The following is a 6,610-nucleotide window of genomic DNA, read 5'->3' as shown; positions in this document are numbered from 1 at the left end:
ATATCTAATTTATTAAATTTGTAGTTAAATTTCTGTATACTGAGAGAAAGGGGAGTTTCACTGGTCCGGTCCACATAAGATCAAAGTGTGTTGTATGTGGTTTTGACATCCCTGGGCAAGAGAGAAATACAAAATAGAAAATTACAAAATACAGCCACTTTTTAGAAGAGGTTCTCTATTTTTTTTCCCCAGTTTGAAAACGCACGAATGTGTAACGAAATGTACCAAATAAACTCAAATTAGCTCACTATTCTGTAAGGTGCTAAAGAAGAAAGGGGGTAATTAACATGCTTATATAGCCTGCACATTCACCAGCCATTTAATAAGTTACACCCTGCTTGTACCAGCTTGTAACACCTTCGCCTTAATTCCTCATGTCACAAATTCAGCAAGATGCTGGAAACATTGCTCTGGGATTTTGGTCCATGATAGCATGGTAGCATCACACAGCTGCTGCAGATTTGTTAGCTGCATTCACATCCCAGCGGCCACCACATCCCAGAGGCACTTTATTGGATTGAGATCTGGTGACCGCAGAGGTCATTTGAGTACAGTGAACTCACTGCCTTTCTAAACCACCTGTCTGCCCCCTTCTGACGCTTAGTTTGAACTTTAGGAGTTTGTTTTGACCACGTCTGCATGCCTAAATGACCAAATGACCTGACCAAATAACCAGTGAGTGTGTATCAGAGAACCACGCTATATAAAATTCTCAAATTTATGCCTTGTGTTAGCAAATTAATATTGCATATGACGATAGTATTTGACAAAATGATGGTGATGATGGTGATGATGCCTCTTAATGAGTCTCTTTGTCCCTAACTTGATGTTCTTGCAAGCAATGCTTGCTCTAAGGCAGTAGTTCAAACAGGTTGTGATGAGTCCCTATCTAACTCTCATGGGGACATATCACAATCATTTACTTGTTCTTCTTTCTTTCTTCTTCTTCTTCTTAAAAAAAAAGGATGTGTCAATGTGACACAGCATTATTATTAATGACTTAGCTTGTCAATTACTAGAGAAACTGACTGCAGTGCTACACATATTGGGCTAGAAGAGCAAAGTATTTTTTAATGTGTTTAATATCCAGTTCTTACTGTAGTGATTTGCAGTTTTTCGTTGCTTTTTTTAATGGTTTGCTGCCACGTCACCTTTAAAAGGCCACGACATGCAAAGCCATGAAACTGGAAAAACAAAACTTTTGTAATATAAACATTATTTCTTATTGAGTGCAACTTATACTCAATGAGGATTTATTTTTTGACAATTCAAGATTTCATTGATGCTTACTTTAGTGCAATCTTGGACACGCTGGATCACCTTTTCCATCAACCAAGTCATAATAAATTGCACTGTTTGAAATATTAGCCTCTCTCACATGAGATTTTGTCTCTTTTCTGCTCCGCAGAAGAGCACCTGTCTGACCAGTAGTCAGAGTCATGCAACACTTCCTTCCCTGTTTTGTAACACATAAAACAGCCATGAGCTACCAATCCTCGCTTACAGTACAAACAAAATTAAGGGCTGATGTACATTAGTATATCAATATCCATTAGCATTTCTGAGGAATTAACGGCTTCACATGCAAGACAAGGAAGCACTCTGCCAATATTAGCAGCCTATTTCCGGATAATGCCACTCAGTTTATAGGGGATAGCTGGTATTACATATTCATTGACCGATTATTTCCACTTGGCCGTGCACAGGCCTTTGAGGAGTAAATCTTTACCAGGCTGCTGAAAATGAACATAATAATGGGGGTGGGGGGGGGGGGGTTGTTATGAAAATGACTAATATATACATGAGGTCAGTGTAGAATTTGATTTAAGAGCTACCCATGCCAAGACTGCTGACGAAAATGTGAGCCCTTGTATAGGATATCAAGGAAAAACACAGTGTTAATGCTCTTTATATGTCGAAGCAGCCCCACTCTTAGTAAAAATATTAAAATTATGCTAATCCAAATCCAGCATTATTATATGTATATTTTGTGTGAAATAAGCCAGTCTGCATAATAAAAATTCATTATTTTTTTAATTTAATTAAAAGCTTTACCTACTTGCTCCTCCACTGGTTTTGGGGCCACACAAAAATGGAACGCCTGAACCACAAAGCTAGTGGTGGAAAGTAACTGATTATACTAACTCGTGCATTTAACCATGACAAGTAGTTGTAAGAAGCACCCTACCTCTAACTGCTAACCCTATGCTTTCACAATGTGTGATTTTGAAATGTATTATTGAGAATGAGAGAGTGAGTCTTGACAGTGGGAGTACAAAAAACCTCCTACAGTTCAAAAAACACGCATCTTAGGTTAATTGACCGTAGGTGTAAATATGAGTGCGCATGGTTGTCTGTCTCTCTGTGCCAACCCTGCAGCAGACTGACGAACTGTCCAGGGTGTACCCTGCCTCCTGCCCCGTGATCACTGGGGTACGCTCCAGAACCTGAATTTTATAAGCAGAAGAAAATGGATTGGAGTGGGCTTTTTTTCAGCTTTTGAAGAGAGGAAAGATGAAAAAAAAAAAAAACCCTGCAAGCCACAGGGTGAGAGTAAAATTGGAAGTAATTTTGATTATTTTCATTTTTATTTGTTTTTACTCTTCTTGTTCTATATGAAAGCTATTAATGAGAACAACACACATGAAAAACAAATAAGTGTACTTCTATATAATACTGCTAAAACCGTAGAGAGGGTGCTAAAAAGCAGGTTGATTAATGCTTTTGGTACATCATGTACACACCTGTGCACCTGTCTGATTCCTTGATAAGTATCAGGTAAATAAAGGTCAGCGTTTCCAGGAATCCTTTCGCTCTGTACTTTGCAAGTTGGCAATAGAGGGAAGCCCATACTGCAGATTCACTGGCTGTGTGATAACCGTCAGTGTTTCCTCTTTCTGGGGCCGTTTCACCATACAGCTGCACAAAGCTGATACTGTATCAGCTCTCAGATCACACACAAACACACACACACTTGCACACACAGATTGCTGACACCACACTTGAGTGCACAGAAAGCAAAAACAGAGGAACTTGAACAACAAACACCTATTTACTCGCTTGTCTGTGTGAGTTTATCATTTTGGAGAGGATTAAATGAATGTTTGTTCCATCTATCCACTCCTCTTGGTTTCTGGCACTCCTCCTGGCCTTGACACAATATGCAAACAACCGTGTTACTGCAAAGGTCAGTGATTACACTGATTGAATGGGGATGACAGGTAGCATCTGGCCTACCTGTGGACAGAAATCCCATGCTGAGCGAGAGCGCACACACGCATACACACACACTATGCACAAACTTTCCACTCAGGATTAACTACCACTGAACTGCCATCTTAGACCCTCAGCCAGTGTCAAGATGATTGACACAGAGCACATCCTCTTCACCTTGGGTGGAAGAGAGCCGCCAAAAGCCGCCCGACCAACGAAAGGTAACAGAAGTCTAATAATGAGAAGCAAATGGAAGTCTCTTCAGGAATGGCTAATCTTAACGGACAGCGGCGGGAGCAAGCGGAGAATAACCTTACGGAATAAAAGAGGGATTACCAAGACACTTCAGCGGCAGAGAAAAACCATTGCACGCACAAATAAACAGCCAGAGTCCGCTGAGAGCATGAGGGACGCAATTTAATCAAGGGACACTGGTGTGTGTATTAGTTTAAGGAAAATAAACTAATCCTACAACAGCTATAAATTGTTCAATTATAATGAGGACATGGCTCTTCACAAACCATCACCCTTCTTCCATCATTTTGCTTCGCCATTATGCACCTGTGTATTGGCTGAATACACCCACAGGCCTATCTCATTCCAACACAAAGTGCCATTTGTTAATCCAAAATGTAGCAGCCTGGAGCGCAGTGATGGGCCCAAAAATCGGAAAAGTACTTTAGAGACCTGAAGTCTGCAGTAGCTACTGTCTCTTAATTTCCCCAAATGCACCTGAACTTCTGCCCTTTTCTATCAGCTAATTCAAAACTCGATATTTAGGGCCAGATTTACTAAGCAGGGCAAATTAGCACATGCAAGAACATTTTTCTAGGGGTTTCCAGCCCGAAACCATTACTTACATTTGGGTGGCAAAGAAAATAATGTCCTGTTCATTTTTTTTTCTTTGTGGAAAATCTCTGTAAGCCAAAGAGTTAATTTATTTTGGTCACTCACTGTTATATTTATGCATGCTTGACTCATGTCACAGTGGACCTCACAGACTGTGACAGGGAATGGGAGACGAGACTTAAAAACATGGGAATTCCTTTACAAAAACTTATTAGACTTATAAGAACTTGCATTTATGGGCAAGACAGTGATGCAAAGAATGTATGGATGAGTAGCAGTGTCTGCAAAAAACAGAAGAAAGAAACTAAAAAGCAGCCGGTGGTAAGAGTCTGCAGGAAGGAGTAAGCTTTTAAAACAGAGCTCACTGGGCCAGTGTAGAACTCATGAGGCTTTTTACCCTCCAGTTAGCTCCTGCAGGACAAAACACAACACAAAACCGAGGCATCTAATACCCACATGGCCCCGATGTGAATTTCACCAGTTCATCTTGACCATGTCTACATACCTAAATACATTGAGATGCTGCCATGTGATTAGCTGATTGGATATTTGTGTTAACAAGAAGGTGAACAGCTGAATAACCTGATAAAATAACTGATGAGTAGGGATGGGTATCGTTTAGGTTTTATCCGATACCGGTGCCAAACCGGTACTTTTGAAACGGTGCCGGTGCTTAAACGGTGCTCAAACCGGTGCTTAAAGAATGGAGAACACAAAAATGGTCCTAAAACCTCTCATGTTCAGCTGTTTTTTTGTAAAAAGATAACAATGTTAGCCTTTTCTGCAGCTATGGGGCATATATGGTATCACTCTTGGCTGGAAGCAGTGCTTAATCAATGGAAAAAACACAAACTTTGTCCAAAAACCTCTCATGTTTAACTGTTTTCCACTTTTTCTTTGGTCATTTTAGCCTTTTTGGCCAGGGTGAAGGGAGTATCTGCATCAAACAAGAAGACAGCCGCATGTAGCTATGATGATGTTTGCTAGTTCACCTTACATGCATTAATGTAATAACGTGGTTAGCCTACTCAACGTAAATTACACACGGACAACATTAAGCTACTCACGCAGAGAAGAACGGCTGCTGCTGCCATCATCATCCTCATCATTTCTGCTACACTGGCAGGGCTAGGGGCCAGGACTCTCCTCTTCGTGTTTTTGGGGGATGTTGCAGGCAATAACAGGCAACCCACCCGCAGTAGATGCGCTCGGTGTGAGGTCTCGCAGCAAGCTATCAAATACGGCGCATTTTTCGGCTTTTAAAAAAAAAAAACGCTATGCGTCGCCAGGTGTTTCATCAGATTTGAGGTGTTACCTCCTTTGACAGTATCACAGTATCAGCTTAAAGCACTTGTTGCAGCTGCTGAGTTTGCATATTTTGCTGTGAAGTACAGCCAGACTTTGACCGCTTCGCCTTGGGCATTTTTAATCTGTAGCTCTGCTCTAAAAGAACGTACGTGCCTGGACCCGCCTACTATCCTCGGAAACGTAAAATGATTGGCTAGAATTCAAAGTGTATCACATCTCAGGAAAAAAAAAAGCACCGAAATAAAGCACCGAAATGTGCGCTGCTTTTCGGTCTGGTTACTACCGTTTATGTCAGAACCGGTGCCATCATGGCACCGGATACCGGTACCCATCCCTACTGATGAGTGTAGAATTTATTTATTGGTTAAAATTGTCTGTATGGGAGCATCATCCATCAAAAACAAACATTTTGTAAAGAAATTCTGCTTGAAAAATAGTTACTGGACGTAACTCCAGTTCTATGAGTATTAACTGGTCTTCATGTTTGGTTGTATGAGGGGGAATCACTAGAAAAAGCACAAATGGGAGTTTGAGGTTATTTGGGAGGATCGTCTAAGAGTGATCCAATTTCTGAACACAGGTCAATTCATTTAACTAATAACCAACCCGGTTACTAACAGCAGTGTAAATTAGAACTTTACAAAATACACACGCAGGCAGAAAAAATGAGTAATACACTAATAACGCGCACGAAAAGTGAATTCAGTTTAGGGCTTGCGCCACTCTCTGAATACAGGAAAATCTGACAAGTGATGCAGATTTTTGGGTGATAAACTGTTACAGAATATCTCATGACCTCTTAGAGCTAACCGCTTTCTGGTTAGACGCTTCGCTGGGAACCACTGAACTGATCAATCTAACAAGCTCCACATCAATAAACACTAAACATTTACACATTCATAAATCAGTAATAGTCTTTTAGCATGTTGAGATTCATTAAAAAATATTTCTAAAATAATTTATTCAACATTTTTGAATAAACTCATGTCTAAGTTTATAGCTTTGTGTATATCTGGTACATTTAATCCTAAAACTATTTCTCACTGAGAATTTATTTATTTATCTATTTTGGCAGTTTTGGTCCTCCGTAGATTTAAGTGGTACTTTTAGTAGCCTACCATAACCTGCTCCACCCCACTCATGTCTCTGATCTCGTCGAGGACTAAGGACACACGAGGACTGAATCTGGAGAGAAAAACCACGTCCCCACCCTTTGGTCATAAGTCTTGCTAACAGAAGG

This window comes from Neolamprologus multifasciatus, chromosome 6, assembly GCF_963576455.1.
Source record: "Neolamprologus multifasciatus chromosome 6, fNeoMul1.2, whole genome shotgun sequence".
Classification (NCBI taxonomy): Eukaryota; Metazoa; Chordata; class Actinopteri; order Cichliformes; family Cichlidae; genus Neolamprologus; species Neolamprologus multifasciatus.
The sequence above is the reverse complement of the archived record's forward strand: the minus strand, read 5'-3'. Positions refer to the sequence as shown.